Raw genomic sequence first — 17945 nt, forward strand, 5'->3', positions numbered from 1 at the left:
GTCTTTTTATTGCTCTAGTAATACGTTTTAATTTTTTTGGTAAAGTGTTACTTAGTAGGATAAATAAATAACTTAAGCAAAATATTGCAAAGATAAACAAGTCGTTCAGGCTACCTTAAAGATGTTTTAAACTATTTTAAAATTTAATTTTTTAGAACATTACTGTAAAATATGCGAGGTCGTGAGAAATAAATTCGTTTCCATTTTAATCTTAACAACAAACGACTTTTATGTGACAATTTCACAACTGTTTGACTGTTCTGTAGTTTAGAAACTGTAAAACTCAAAATCAATGTTATCCAAAGGTAAGAAAAAATGCTTCTGCAGAATGTGTTACATGGAAGCAATGAGTGACTAATTAGTAGTTTAGTTGCATCTTCCAATTTCAGAGGTCTCATCCGAGTTAGAGCTAAGATAATTTAAAATTTAAAGTATGAAATTAACTTTAAAACTACTTGATATGCTTTTTGGATATAAAATTCAAAGTTAACTCAATAAAGTATATATGCAGATATTGTTAATTTTCATATAGTTTATTAAGACTAACATTTTAAACAATGTGTCAAAAATTCTGCATTTTTCAGTGTTTTCACCACTGCACATATTTTAAGATAATTAGCTGAAAACTAGAATTTTCCAAAATATTTAAAGATCTTTACTGATGCTTTTATCCTAAAATTTAAAGAGTTTGAAATGTTTGATTTCTACAGCATTGAGAACTAGAAGTTTTTATGAGGTTCTTATTTTAAAAAGTGTTTAATTTTCGTTACACTATTATATAACATTAAATAATATATAGTTGTTCCAAATTTAAGCATAACATATGCTGAGATAAAATAGTAAGAAAGATGGAACAGTGCTTGGCATATTTATAAATCTGATTTTTTTAAGATTTTAATTATGTAAATTGCGAATCAAAATGTGGGGCAAAATTGATGGTATGAAACTTTACATTAATTAATTTTACAACCAGGAATTATCTGCTGAACTTTGTAGAGGAAAAAATACTGCACTCATGCTGTCACAAAATACAGTTAATGTTAATTAACTTAGCAAAGGCGGGTTCTCACAAAACAATCTTTTGTTACTACTTTATAAATATAGATATACAATAAAAAATGTTTACTGCAATTAACAAATTCTGTTATATTTTTTATTCTATAGTAGAGAATATCTTATTCTTATACCTACATATATGCATTCATATTCTCGCTTTTCAATTGAGGAGGTTGACGCAGCTATTTACATTAAGTACTTTAATTACGATTTTTTTCAGGTTTAATTACAACTATGTACTTATTAAAAATTGGTCAAAGGTTGTTTCGACAAAACTTCTGTTGCTCCTGAATTACAATAAAACATATTCAACTTTTTCGAAAAACTATAAAATTTTATAAAAGTTAAATAAAGATTTGTATGTAATGTTAAAATAAATGTCAAGATGTGTGCTACGCGTTTGTTTCAAATGAGTTTTTGTTTTAGGAAATTGACGTCATCAACATCTTTGCAAAGATATGTATGTCAATTTAGATAGGTGCAGTGTAATACTAATAATAACAGTGTAAGACTAATAGTTAATATTCTTGTTTGAATAGTTCTGATTTAAATCTATTGATTTTAACAAATAAATATCGATTGTCTAAATAAGAATTTATAATGAAAATCCGAAAACCCAAAACATTCTAGCTTTTGCATTAGGAGGCGATGGTCAATTTTATCAAATGCCTTTGATAGATCAGTATAAATAACGTCCACTTGAAATTGGTTGTCTAATGAATCACTTAAAAATTGAGTTATGGAAAGAAGATTTGTCATAGTGGAGCATACTTTGGTAAAACCATGCTGAGTAGAGCAAATCATTTGTGATATACTGATATATGATGGGACAAAATATAATCCTTTACATTAAAAAATAATTTTATATTGTACCCCGTCTAAACGAGTTTTGTGAGATTGCTTCAAACAATTTTTCAAATACTCACGATGAATCCGTAATCTTACACCCCCAGACCATTGAGCATCAGCAGCAATTAAAATTATACAGGGTGTTTTGTTTTTAAGAACCAACACACAACTTACTCTTACGTTTTGTATTTGAAATTCCACTGCAACATTGACTAGCTCTCCAGAATTTTTTGATTTTTTTAGTACGGTAAAACTACAAAAAATGGTAACAAAGTTATTTAGCTTAGTTAGCTAAACGAAGATATACGTTTTCTTGTAGTATCAACAAAGCTGTATCTTAATGTGTGCATAAAAAAATTCTAAAACATAATAACTTATACGTAGTTGTTTCTCATTTTTTTCAAATAGTTTAAACACCCTGTATTTATTACTGTATCTATTCGTTTTTTTATCTTCTTGTTTTCGATTTTGTTTTTTGTTTCAGCAAATAATTGACAAACAAGAAAAAGAATGAAAAACAGAGGAAAATTCAGTAAGAATAAAAATGAAATATGACCATATAAAGTAGCCCAAAAGCTATAAGGTTATATGATCATCATAAAAGTAGTTGACTGCAAATAAATACCTCCTTTGTGTGGTTCGCACTAAGCTTACCGGTTGACAATAAATCGTGTTCTAAACATTTCTTGCTCACATTTAACAGGGTCGGGTTTCAAAGCGACTGGTTATTTCGGAACCCTCTGCGGCTGCAGGTAGTAGCCGATTAACGGAGTGGTGGATTTAGATATTTAGTGAAAGCCGCCCCTGAACGAAAGGACAACAGCCGGTCGAGCTGCAGTGGACACGTTATTTACCACCCCAAAACCTTTTCTATTGTAAACAACTTAACTTCGACACAATGGGATAATTTTATGATGGCCATATAACCTTATAGATTCTGGACCACTATACATATTTTTTTAATATTTAAATATTCTGTATCTTAAAACTCAGTTTTATTAATACTACACTAGAGCTGAAAATTGTTTTCGTTTGCTCACCCTGTATGTTACAAAGGATAGAAATGTTTACTAAAGAAAATTATTCTGAGAAGCCAGTAGAAGATCAAGTATATCAATCACCACAAAAATGCAACATTTAATTTTCTTGCAATTTTGAGAATACACACACAAAATTTTTTAGTAGGTATTATACGCACAGTCCGAAATTCATATATGTAATATTTGTCCTTATCAACAATTTGGGGACAATTCTTAGGCATGACTTGAATTATAGAGCGAGATTACACTTTTTTGAAACTTTATTAAGATAATAAAATAACTACTTGTTAAAACTTTTTCTCCACAAAGTAGATGGGGTTATTTCCGAAAACAGTAAATACAATTTCAGTAAGAATATGCTCAGAGATGCATATTCATGTTTCATGTTTCAATGACTTTTACATTTTAGAAATGGCTGCATAGGTTTTTTTTTAATTAATTGTCCTATTAATACATATATTTAATGAGTTATATTAGAAATAATTTCTGAGGCTTGCACGGTCGGAATCAATACATGATCGTTTTCCGGCTTGGAACCAGGTAAATTGAGTTTTTGGGCTCAACGTTTCGCACACTTAAGTAAGTGGCATCTTCAAGAGCAGGGTTAAGAATAAGTCAAAAGAGCACTGTAACTCAGTATGTCCACCATGCCAGAGGCGAAATTCAAAAGAGTTTCCGTGCTCTTTTGCCTTATTCTTAACCCTGCGCCTGAAGATGCTACTTAAGTGTGCGAAACGTTGAGCCCAAAAACTCAATTAACATGGTTCTAACTCGGAAAACGATAATGTAGTTATATTATAAACTTGAAATTTCTAAAACATACTGAGGTAATTAGTGTTACACTGTACATATCAAAATCAATATACATTAGGGTGATTCAAAAAAAAAAAATAATTTTTTTTTTTCGTGCAAAGAGGTTCAAAAGTTTCTTTTCAACGTAAAAAAATACCAGTTAAAATTTGAGCTCTTAATATTAATATTAAGACCGTCCGCATCGCGTTTTTCTATTTCCCATAAGAATAACATGGGAAAATTTTTGTTTGCACCTTCTGATTTTTATTGCTAGCCCGTCGTGTGTCGTGAAAAAAATTCAATCACATATTTTTATAGAGAATTGAACGCTCTACAAAAAGTGTCTCCTATGATTGTGCGAGAAACCTGATAGTTGAAGAGTTATTTTAGGCTAAAGTTAAATTTAACCAAATTTTGACGTTTTTGATGCATTACAATAAATTTGATGGTCTTATTGGAATAAATCACCACAAAAATTTATACACATTTTAAATTTAGTTTTTTAAACAGTAATTGTTTATAATTTTATGCTATAATAAGGCCAGTAAAACTCTTTCCGAACATTTTCAGCATCAGTGGGTTAAAAAATCATAGTCAGGTTTCTCGCAAAATCATAGGAGACACTTTTTGTAGAGCGTTCAATTCTCTATAAAAATATGTGATTGAATTTTTTTCACGACACACGACGGGCTAGCAATAAAAATCAGAAGGTGCAAACAAAAATTTTCCCATGTTATTCTTATGGGAAATAGAAAAACGCGATGCGGACGGTCTTAATATTAATATTAAGAGCTCAACTTTTAACTGGTATTTTTTTACGTTGAAAAGAAACTTTTGAACCTCTTTGACACGAAAAAAAAAATTATTTTTTTTTTTGAATCACCCTAATATACATATTTGCTCACACCAAAAACTTGGCGACTTCGTTGCAGCAAGTTGTTTATTGAACCCTATTAAAACGAATATTCTTAATCTCACTGTATTTGCAACTTAATGTTCTGGTTTTATTTCTATTTTTACTTCCCGAGGGTAAGCAAAGGAAGTATTGTAATCGAGTCCGTCGGCCGACTCTCTACTTTTACGTTTTCTCGATCTTTCATGACCCCTAGAAGACGAAGAAATAGGTCTCCCATTTCCGTCTGTCTGTCCGTCTGTCCGTCTGTCCGTCTGTCCGTCTGTCCGTCTGCCCATCCGTCTGTCCGTCCGTCTGCCGTCCCGGATTTTTATTAGACAGATAATCTCCGAAAGTACTCGACCGATTGTTGTGAAATTTTGCACTTATATTAAGAATATCATGTAGATGGTAAAACGCTAACCAAAATTTGTCTAATCATCCCCACCACTAATGCGATGACGTCACTTCAAAATTGTACATAGTAAATGGGTTTTCAATTGTATAAAATAACATAGTTCTACACATGTAGTTTACAACTCCGAATTGACTTTTCACCCGAAACGTCTAGATTTTTGGAAAAAAAATCAAAATTATAAAACAACATTTTGAAATTTAATTTTTAATCTGCTAACCAGAATGCTTTGAAATGTTGCAGATGTTTTAAGGCTATAAAGAGCATCATAAATCTTTAGTCAAAAAATATTTGCTTATCCCCTCCAAAAACTTGGTGACGTCAGCTCAAAAGTTTGTGGAATAAATCATATCTAAAATGTACAAAATATGATGAGCCTGTACTTGTGATCTATCACTCCATTCATATTTTTTGGATTTGCATTTACAGGGTGACTCAAAAAAATTAATGATTGCGTAAATATATTTTATTGATTTAATCAGGAACTACAAAACCGAATGCTCTGAAATCTTGCAGATGTTTTAAGGTCATAAAGAGCATAATAAATGTTTAGTCAAAATATATTTGCTTATCCCCTCCAAAAATTGATGACGTCAGCTCAAAAGTTTGTGGAATAAATCATATCTAAAATGTACAAAATATGATGAGTCTGTACTTGTGATCTATCACTCCATTCATATTTTTTGGATTTGCATATACAGAGTGACTCAAAAAAATTAATGAATGGGTAAATATATTTTATTGATTTAATCAGGAACTACAAAACGGAATGCTCTGACATCTTGCAGATGTTTTAAGGTTATAAAGAGCATAATAAATGTTTAGTCAAAATATATTTGCTTATCCCCTCCAAAAACTTGATGACGTCAGCTCGAAAATTTGCCGAATAAATCATATCTAAAATGTACAAAATATGATCAGTCTGTACTTGTGATCTATCACTCCATTCATATTTTTTGGATTTGCATATACAGGGTGATTCAAGAAAATAAATGAAAGCGTAAATTTATTTTACTGATTTACTCAGGAACTACAAAACCGAATGCTTCGAAATCTTGAAGATATTTTAAAATTATCATAAGCATGGTAAGTTTTTGATCAAAACGTATTTGGTCGTCCCCCCTAAAAAATTTATGATGTCACCACAAAATTTTGCTGAAAAAATCCTATCTAAAATGTACAAAATATGGTGAGTCTCTTCTTGTGATTTATCATTCCATTCAAATTTTTTCGATTTGCATATACAGGGTGACTCAAAAAAATTAATGAATGCGTAAATTTATTTTATTGATTTAATCAGGAACTACAAAACCGAATGCTTTGAAATCTTGCAGATGTTTTAAGGTTATAAAGAGCATAATAAATTTTTGAGTCAAAATATATTTGGTTATCTTCTACAAAAAACTGATGACGTCAGCTCAAAAGTTTGCCGAATAAATCGTATCTAAAATGTACAAAATATGATGAGTCTGTACTTGTGATTTATCATTCCAATCATATTTTTGGATTTGCATATGCAGGGTGACTCAAAAAAATTAATGAAAGCGTGAATTTATTTTATCGATTTAATCAGGAATTACAAAACCGAATGCTTTGAAATCTTGGGAATATTTTAAAGTTATTATAAGCATGGTAAACTTTTGTTCAAAATGTATTTGTTCATCCCTCCTAAAAAAATTGATGACGTCACCCTAAAATTTTGCTGAATAAATCCTATCTAAAATGCAAAAAATATTATGAGTTTGTACTTGTGATTTATCATTCCATTCATATTTTTTAGATTTTCTTAAGAGGTGGTTCAAAAAAATTATTGAAGTCAATTTATTTTATTGATTAAATTAAAGGCAACACTTATTATTAGTATTACACCCCAACCAACCCAATTTGGTAGACACAAAATTTGTTAAAGGAAAAACTCGGTTGAAACATAAGGGTAGCAGGCTTATTTACATCGACTTTAACATTACAGACCTGCATTTGTTTTATGCGCTCACTTGGTTCCGCGAATGTGAAGTAGACATGTTTATAATCAACCAATTGTGAATTTCACCGTCAAGAATTAAAATAAAACCCAATGTTTTATATAATAAGCGGAAGTCGAAGCAATAAAACCGATGGTCGTTTTGTTTACAGTTTCTCTGTTTGACTCTCACGTATGCTGTTACGCCTGTCATCTTAAATTAAGAATGTTTATACATACACGATTTTCAGTTGCCTCTGATACGTATACGTGAGTAAATTGTTTCGTTATTTTATTGATTATTACAAATCAATATTCAAAACGACCCAATTCATTTTCCCGAAAATTTGAGGATATAATAATTTTATTCTTAGTATTACACTACATCTATCCCAACTGATATACGTCTCCTTGCAAAAATGTTGATGACGTCATCGCATTTTTTTTTAAATTCCCACTACAAAAATGTAATGAGAAAAAAACCACAATAGGCATGCAGTCGTCAAGTTTCCGACAGCGAGGGAAGTACTGTCTAAACTCTTTAGACCAATTTTTCTACCTGGGATGGCTACCTCTGCCTGTTTAGATTAGTACCAAATAGAGTCATCCGCATTCGTGCTAGCGTGTTGACCAGTTCACTTAATGGTTTTTAATGAAGTCTGTATGTTACGCCACTGACTGACAGTCTGTTGCCAGATTCTGATGACTCACCATGCTGAACTTAAAATAATCCATCTCTAACAACCCTTGTCCTTTAACACTAGGTAATAGCAATCTGACACTCAAGTGTTTATTTATGTTTATACATCGAAAGAATGTAACGTAGAAATTAGTTTACTTTGAATGAGTTTGTCTTCTCAAAATACAGAACTAAAATTATTAATCCAACCACAATCGAATAAGATGTTCTGAATATTATAATTACAGCACAAAAGAAAAGTAGTCACAGCGTATTACGAGTGCAAGAAAAACAAGGACACGTATATCAACTTGGATTGGTGCAGTGTATTATTAAAAATATCAGTATTGTATTCGCAAAATTTTCTGAGAAAAAGGAGTGAGCCGTTCCTGATTTAATCAATAAAATAAATTGACTCACTCATTAATGTTTTTAACCCACCTGTTTAGGCAAACCTAAAAAATATGAATTTAATGATAAATCACAAGTAAAAACGCATCCTATTTTGGACATCTTGAGTAGAATTTATTCGGTAAAATTTTGAGATAACAAATTTTTTGAGGGGAACCAACAGATATGTTTTGATTAACAATTTACCAGGCTTATAATAACTTTAACACGTATGCAGGATGTAAAAGTATTGATTTATTCAATAAAATAAGTTGACTGATCCATTATTTTTTTGAGTCGCCTTGTATAAGCAAATCTGAGAAATATAAATACAATGATAAATTACAAGTGTAGACTGATTATATTTTGCAATTAGATAGGATTTATTCGGTAAAATTTTGAGGTGACGTCATCAATTTTTTAGGGGCGATGAGCAAACACATTTTGATTAAAAATTTACCATGCATATGATAACTTTAAAACATCTCCAAGATTTCAAAGCATTCGGTTTTGTAGTTCCTGATTAAATCAACAAAATAAATTCACTCATTCATTAATTTTTTTGAGTCACTCTGTATATGAAAATCCAAAAAAATTGAATGGAATGATAAATTACAAGTACAGACTCATCACATTTTGCACAATTTAGATAGGATTTATACGGCAAAATTGATTGAAAATATATCATGCCTATTAAAACTTTAAAACATCTGAAAAATTTCAAAGTATTCGGTTTCGCAGATTCAAAATTAAATTGCAAAGTTTTGTTTCATTTTGATTTTCGTGTGAAAACTCAATATGGAGTCATAAACTACTTGTGTAGGACTATGTTATTTCATACAATTTAAAACCCATTTATGTACTATGTGCAATTTTGAAGTGACGTCATCACGTTATTGGTGGGGATGATGAGACAAATTTCTCGATGACGAAATGGAAGTAGGTTATTTTCATCAACAAGACGAGGCTGCAGCGCATTCGGCTAGGACCAAAATAGCAAAGCTACGGAAATTTTTTGACAACCGGATCATTAGTCGAAATTCAGAGAATATCTGCCTTTCGAGATCTTCTGATCTGCAGAACTTTTTTGTTGTCCCTATTTATCGAACAACAATTGGAGTATTTACGGTTGAGAATAACAGAAGAAAATAACGACACAATAGCAATGTTACGGGATTTTTTTGACAAGCGGATCATTGGGCGAAACACGAACAATACTCCCTCTATTTTATTAAAATTCGTATAAAAGGTGTCCTCCACTTTTGCTTTTATATTTCATTTTTTGACATTTGCCTGTGTGGTTTAATCGCTGACATGCTAAGTCATTTTCAAGGATGGCTCGACTACAAATTATGCTGCTCGCACGATATAAAATTATTGTTACATATTACAGAAAGCCACTTGAAAAAGTTACCAGTGTTATTATAAATTGCTTGAATGTTACGAATGTGAGAAGGTTCTTCTGTTGAACACTAATCTTTAATTATTAGCATTAGGTCGGTCCTCGGTCATGTATGAATTCACACGGCTTTTTAGACTGCTTGAGGTTGAGGTGGCGTACAAGTTTACCATTTGTTGAAATAATTTTTTGTACTGGACCCAAAAATTCAAAATATATCTGCTTGCCTTGATAATGTGTATTTAGACTCATTCAATAGTTTTAATTGTTAAGCTTAAGCGAGTCTGTTGATTTTTGTTTGGAAATAACATTCTGTCGGCGAGACTAACTCGTCAATCATATTTGGAATTGAAATTAAAGCTGCCGTGATGAGTTCTGCGTAATTAAACGTTTTTATTTACCAGAGGGAAATTGCATTATCGTACAGTGTATATAAAAATTATCACGTCCCGGAGTTATTATTCATAAATCACTGTCAACAAAAAAATTGGTTTTTGGGAATGTATATTTTTTGACATTACATTTATACATAAATCATAGTACTTGAGTATAGCTGCTTTTATGGATTATGTGAATAAGAAATTTTCTATTCCACATATATAGAAAGTGGGCTTAGAAGTTCTGTCTAGGTGACTTTGGACCAATTTTTTTTCGCAATCGAGTTAACTACGGCTTTCGAAAACCGAGCTTCAAACTATGGAGGTTGTACTGTATTAAAATTTAATATGACCTAAATATTCCTCTTACGTAACAATGAAGCAACTTATTAGAGTGTTAAATCAAATTTCAGATGTGATGTAGTTCGCATGACGTTTTTAGTGCAACTGGAATTTTGTCCATAAAATTATTTTCTTTTTCCTTTATTTTCAATCATTACCTTTCAAACATCATTTTTTGTGGCAAATACAGGTGAATAAGAATTGTCGTTTTGTTAAATGTAAATTCCAGCAATCTCTTGTGAGGAGCAGACTTGTTATATACATGGTATATTGTAAAAAAATGCATTACGAATGTAGAACGTGTGATAACAAAAGGAGTAAGAACACTGAAAACGTATCTCCAGCCGCCACTCACGTGTGAAGCTAGGGTCATAAAAAATAAATTATATACTCTCATCACATGATATTCGACTTTTATACTGTGTTAAGAACTCTTGAGTATTTTGAAACACAAGAGGATTTCACATAACGTTTAATATGCGCGTAGAGTGCTTTATGAATATTAATTCTTCGCGTATTGATAATTGAAAGTCTATTAATTTACTGTTGTTTTACGAGTAAAATATTCTTTACCAGCCAGGTTTGCTGATGCACATCAGTACTGTACATGTATTTCTTCAATGTTGGCATTAAATTAGCATCAAGAACATGTGATAAAGAAATGCGGTTTTGTTATTTCAAACTCCGGAGTCTAACCAATTTAAATATATTTTACCTTTCAAGTAAAACGGGCTTTAGTTGAAAGCATAATTTTTTAGTGTGCTTGATCAGTCTAGCATAATCTTCATTAATTTCCCCATGAGTGAATTTAAAAATAAAATTCGAATAATGTATAAAGTAATGTGTAAAGTTATAATAACAATTAATCATAGTGGACAAATCCAGAATTTAAAACCCATTGGCAAACAAATGACGCTCATGCTGACACAATGCTGTTTGTCGAAGTTAATTAAGTAAAGGCTCATTTTAGCTTCGTGTGTGAAATTTCATCGATATGATAGTTTTCTCAAAATCTGCATTTGTTGTGGACCCGCGAGTAGTATGTATTTTAACAATTCAAAACCATAAACCTCTGCGAAATGATCCAGCACACTGTGCTGATTTCGTACTCAGTGATTTTCATTTCTGTAAAGACCTGAAAAATGACTTACATGGGAAACGATATGAAACTAATTATGAGGTAAAATTAACAATAATTGTTGTTAATTTGATAATTTTTTGTGCGTCAAAGCAAAACGGGTAGTACTATCTGAATGCGCCTCGTATATTGTCGAAAAGGGGTATCAGCCTTAGGAAAGAAGTCGATTTTTATGTGTCGCCGCTTAAGACAATATTGCAAAATGCATTCTATCTTTTTTTAAATACTCGTCTAATTATTATTAATAGAGTTAACTTAGTTTTTTATTTTAGTTTAGCATATAGGCTCAATTAGGATTTAGTACTGGGTTTAAGTTTTCAATGTAATAGTATGCATTCATTTAAGCTTACTTCGAACTTGCCTTGTGACTTGAATGTAAGTTTGTTGAGCATACGACACTTAGATACTATTTAGAGAATTGTTTGTAAATAATTTAAGAACAAAATTGATGAGACAAGATTATTTATATATTCAATAAATGAGAGTACTGATATTTTATGTTAGACTCAAGTGGATGTCGACTCGTTATCAAATTGATGGATGAGAGATTTTGCGGATTTTTCAAATTACAGTATCCTACTGCCAAGGATTAAGGACCGCAATTATGGAACAGTTGGCGCAACTTGGTATTGATAAAATACTCCATAAATAGCATAAACTTGTACATGCAGTGTGGACAATACATATGTCATGATTGCTGAGAAAAGCGAAAAGTTTAGAAAAATACGTATGTAGGAATTTGGTTATTGCACTAATTCATATACGTTAGGTACGTTAAAGTACTTACAGCAGTGGCGGCTGGTGGGTCAAAATTTCGGGTCGGCCAAATATTTTGAGTCTACACCTTGGTGTTATATATTTTCGTAATGTATGGCTGCTACTCATTAACCACTGACATTTTACGTGCCAGGATGTACAAAACATCTCAAATGTTTCGACCTGTTAAAATAATTTTTTATAGGAAATTGACAATGTCAGTTTGATTCCAAATACTATTAATCCTTAATTCTACTTGTTCTGCTTTATCATTAATTGAGAACCACCGAAAACATTATTTTTACTGAGTTCCGCGTCGACCGGCGGCTATACGGCTTGCCGACTCCGGACATCCACAATTAAATAATAATAATTAAATAATGACATGCAGTTAAAAAATATAAAAAAAGTAATAATAAAAGTACCAACTGTTAACTATCTTCATTTACATTTATTTATTTTTAATGTATATGACAAATTGTCAAATAAATTAATTGAATAATTGAAAAATTAAAATGATTTAAAACTTTAAATTCGTTTCTGAAATATCTGAAAACGCTTAGATGCTAAAAATACAGAAAAAGCGCATTTATGTTGTAGCTAAGTTATGTACGAAAAATAAAATTTTAGATAATTTAATGTAATTTTTTTCGTTTATTATTCATACACAGAAAAATGTATTAAATCGACAATTATTATTTAAAAAAAAATAGTATGCACTGAAGAACATCGAAGCCGTTATTGTTTTGTAATTTGGTTAGCTATCTTAAATATTAAGCGTTTTAAAAACTAAATTCGCGTTGCTGGGTACGGCCATTGTTTAAGTATATTATAGTTGGACAACCTATACGGACAATCACTTTCCCATGTAGAAAAGAATGAATATATATTTTACATCTCACTCGCTTCACCATGAAGTGGCGGTACCTTACGAAAGGGGGTAAAAATAGTCCGTAAGCACGTGATGTCGATAAGGTAGTAAACGGACGTATTAATCAGTACGTTGTACGGGGAGCAGTCACAAAATAAGCAAACGTACGTGTTGAAGACTTTACATATATGTAATATATGTATATGTAGTGCATACCTGTTTCAAGGTTAAGGTAACAAAAATTTAATATTATCGCGGTATACCTATTATCCATGAACTGCATGGCTAACAAATATGCGTCCCTTCGTCCACTTTAAAGGTATACGAAATTAAACGACCACTACTTTAATTAATAAGTAACAAGTCATTTAATTTGCCTCCAGAATAACTATGGATTATCATCAAACTATGAACACCAAATTCATTCAATATGAACATCTTCTTACGTATTTTTTTTATTAACAGTAGTCAAATCATTAAATACATATTATTTTTGAAACTAAAATGCATTTTATCCTAAGATTGTATCACAAAATATTCATCACCATTTAAATATATACGATTTAGACATCAAGAAATAAATTTAAAATTGCAAAAATTATACTAAAACAGCCTTAAATGTGTCTTGTATGTACGTGCTTATCAGTATGTAGGCATTTTAACGCACAGCAATAATCGTTCTTGATGAGTAATGACTGATGACTACTGTAACACAGTAAATCCTCGAAATCAAAAATTTAAAACACTGAAAAATTCAAATATGGGAAAATTGTAAAATCGAGAAATCGAAACATAAAAAAATAAAAAAAATGAAAATTGGAAAATCTAAAATTTAAAAATCGAGAAATTGAACAATCGGTTAATTCAAAAATCGAAACATCGAAAAATTGGAAAATCGAATAAAAAAAAATTGGACAATCGAAAATTTAAAAATTCCGAAAATTGAAAAATTGAAATATAGAGAACTGAAAACTCAAAAAATCGAAAAAAATTAATAATTTCAAAAATTGAAAAGTTAAAATTGAGAAATCGAAAAACTGAAAAATCACAAAATTGAACGAAATATCAAAAAATTAGGAAATTAAAAAATTGAGAAACAAAAAAGTCAAAAAAGCAGAGTCTAAAAATCGCAAACTTAAAAAATCGAAAAATTGAAAAATCAAAATCCTGAATAATCGAAAAATTGAAGAACTGAAGAACTGAAAAATCGAAACTTTAGGAAGTCAAATGGAAATATAAAAAAATAGATTAATTGAGAAATCCGAAAACTAAAAATTCAGAGACGTCAAAATTTGAAAAATAAAAAAATATTGAAGAACTAAAAAATCGAAAAATCTAAAATTTAAAACATTGAAAAGTTAAAATATCCTAAAACTGAAGAATTGAGAAATCCAAACATCAAAAAATAAAAAAATCAAAAAAAAATCTAAAATTTAATAATTGAAAAACTAAAAAATCAACGAAGTCGAGAATTTAAAAAATTGGACAATTGAAAAATCGGATAAATCAAAAATCGAAACATCGAAAAATCGAGAAACCGAAAAACAAAAAATCGAAAAACCAACAAATCGAAAAATCGAAACATTGTAAAATTCAGAAATTGAGACATCGAGAAATCGAAAAATCAAAAGACAAAAAAAATCGAGGAGTCGAAAAATCGAGAAGTCGAAAAATCAAAAAACTGAGAAACCGAAGTAGGCCAAAATCGAAAAATCGAAAACTTAAATATGGAAAAATTGATAAAGCGAGGGATTGAATAATCAAAACATCGAAACATCCGAATCTCAATGAATTGAGATCTCAAAAAATTTAAACATTCGGAAATTTAAAAAATTAAAATATAGAACTGGAAACTCGAGAAACCGAAAAATCTAGAAATTTAAAAATTAAAATATGAAAAAGTTGAAAAATTGAGAAATTGAAATAAAAAACAAAAAACTGAAAATCCAAAAATAAAAAATTGAAAAATCTAGAAGTCGAAAAATGAAAGAATCGAAGTATTGAAAAAATATCAAAACTGAAAGAAATATCCAAAAATTGAGAAATCGACAAACCAATAAAGCGAAGTCGAAAAATCGAAGAATTGAAGAACTGAAAAATCGAAACTTTGAGAAGTGGGAAAATCAAAAATAGATTAATTGAGAAATCAGAAAACTGAAAATTTAACGCAAAAATTTGAAAAATTCAAAAATTTAAATACTGAAGAACTGAAAAGTCAAAAAATCGAGAAATCGAAAAAACTAAAATTTAAAACAATGAATAATTAAAATATCGCAAAATTGAAGAATCGAGAGATCCAATTCAATTTGAAAAATTGAAAAATCGGGGCATTGAAAAATTGGAAAATCCAGAAATTGAAAAGCTCAAAAGAAAAAAATCGAAAAACCGAGAAATCCAAAAATCGAAACATAGAAAAATTCAAAAACTGAGACTTCGAGAAATCGAAAAATGGGAGGATCGAGAAATTGAGGAGTCGGAAACCGAAAAGGAAAGTTAAAAATTGAAAAATTGAGAAATTGAACAATCAAAACAACGAAACATCTGAATTCGATAAATTGAGAAATTAAAAAATTGAATAATCGAAAAATTTTAAAAAAGAAAAACTGGAAAATCAAAAATTAAAATTCAAAAAATCGAAAAATTGAAAAATTGAAATATGTATAGAAAAACTGAAAACTCGAGATATCGAAAAACCTAGAATTTTAAAAAATGAAATACATATTAAAACATCGAAAAGTTTAAAAATTGAGAAATCCAAGCATTAAACAGTCCCAGAATTGAAAAATCTAAAGTTTACAATAAATTTAAAATCCAAAAAGGAAAAAAGCGAGAAATCAAAAAAAATCCATCAATTCAAAAATCGAAAAGTCGAAAAATTGAAATATTGAAAAATCTCATAACTGAAAGAAATATTCAAAAAATTGAGAAATTAAAAAATTGGAAAATTGAGAAATCGAAAATCTAAAAAAGCAAAATTGAAAAATCGTAATCTTAAAAAATCGAAAAATTGAGGAATTGAAGATGTGAAAAATCGAAACTTTAGGAAATCCAGAAATGGAAAAATAAAAAAAATACTTTAGAAATCGGCAAACTGAAAATTTAGAAACGTGAAAATTTGAAAAATTGAAAAATCGACATATTTAAAAACCGTAAAATTGAAGAGGACAAAAATTGAGAAATCGTATCATTGAAACATCGTAAGATTGAGAAATCGAAAAATAAAAAAATCGAGAAATAGAAAATTTAAGGAATGGAGGAATCGGAAAAGCCCAAAATTGAAATATTGAAAAATTGAGACATTAAAGTTGAAAAATCGAGAAATCATCAAGCCGAAAAATCCCAATAGCGTATTTAGGCATAAATCACAAGATCAGGACTATTCTACTTTTTAAAATTTAAATGACATTATAAATTGGAAAATGTTGATTTTTTTTTTCAAAAATCTTGACGTCTAAGGTGACTCGACACGGATGCATAAACCGTAAACGGGGCGAAACTACAATTTTACTATTGTAAAATTTGGAGATTGCGTCATTTCATTGTTCGTGACAAATTTTGGAAGGTGTAATTTGATAATACAATTTGAAATGTAAATTTTGTCATTCGAGAACATTATGTAGGTATTAAATCGTTAAGATGTTCAAGAACTTTGTTCACTTATTCGTTGTAAAGTCCAATGGTCGAAATGGGTTAGTTCTTCGTAGTGGATGTGTATCACATCAACTCTAACGAATATCGGTTTATAGATAAATCGCTTAAAGCCGATATTGGCCTGAGTGTGCTTTGGTCTGTAGATCAAACAAGTTCTCAGGCGACGAAAAATTGCATGTGGAGGGAGACTTCGGATTACAAATCGTGTCAAGAAAGACATATTTGGGAGAGATGGATTTTCAGGTGCTTGACTAGCGGTAATTTTAAATTGTTTGCTGTCGTTCGCGAAGTGAAGAACCCAATTTCATTAAAATGATAATTATAAAATTATCATAATCACTATTGGTGTTAATTAACACAAAATGGCGCGCAAGTTATCAGTTGATTTCGTTAATAAATTCATAGAAACCTATATGGAATTTTTTCATGCCTTAGAAAATTAAAAAGTAAAAAATACAATAACAAAAATTTTAAAATGCGGTTTACGAAAAATTAGTTGACCTGTGCAAAGAAGAAAATTTTGGAAACGCTGACAAATATGACATCTTAAAAAAAATAACACTTGAAGAAATGCTTTCGGCGTAATATTTTTGATGCTCCCGTGAACAAAATACTCTATGTCAGTGTGCAGTGCGCAAAGAGTTAACTGTGCAGATCTAGCCGAAAATCCGAAAACCAAATCGCCGTGTGTAGGGCCAGCATAACGGAAGTAATAAATCATCCCATCGGTTGAAGAACGTTGGGTCGGTGCACTGATGTCGGTGTTACGAGCCCTAACAACTAAATATTGGGACACAGACAATTTCTCAAAAAAATCCGGTAGATATTTTTGATATCATTCAATTCGTTTGGACTAAATGCAAATTTTGCATGGGCATCTATTTTGGCAGAGACTGAGGTATTTTGCAAATTAATAAATTTTCTTAGAGCGCAAAAATTGTCACCTAACTAAAAAATGTGTAATTTTTGCTGACATTTAAATGTTGGGACACCCGAGAAAATTTGCTAAGTATACCATCGAAATACAAACGTAGTAGCTGGTAAATGCTCCCATTATTATAGGGATCGTAGGATTTCATGCTAGTGTTGGTTTTATTTAGAAAAAAATAGTTAGCGGGGGGGCTAGTTTTAGTAAAAGTTCTGAAAATAATAATTTCTCAGTACCTCAAGGGAAAATCGCTAAGAAAAAGTGAAGATTTGTTCCAAATAGCTTAGTCGTCGATGGTAAATGTCGTAAAATATTACGCAGACAGAGGTACCATCGGAATAAAAGGTAAAATTCCCGGTAGGCCACCATTTGTGAAGCCGCGTGATCAACGACAACTGATGAAAATTTAT

At 30.4% G+C, this 17945-nt stretch overlaps 1 protein-coding gene across 1 annotated transcript in view; it reads left to right on the top strand.

Moving 5' to 3' along the window:
* The window catches only part of LOC135135112 (probable G-protein coupled receptor 21), an 86830-nt gene that overhangs the window by 408 nt on the left and 68477 nt on the right, over window positions 1-17945 (top strand). The gene's annotated exons all lie outside the window — the stretch shown is intronic.

Source organism: Zophobas morio, unplaced genomic scaffold (genome assembly GCF_036711695.1).
Source record: "Zophobas morio isolate AGI-343-1 ecotype UQ-CSIRO unplaced genomic scaffold, CSIRO_AGI_Zmor_V1 ptg000024l, whole genome shotgun sequence".
NCBI lineage: Eukaryota > Metazoa > Arthropoda > Insecta > Coleoptera > Tenebrionidae > Zophobas > Zophobas morio.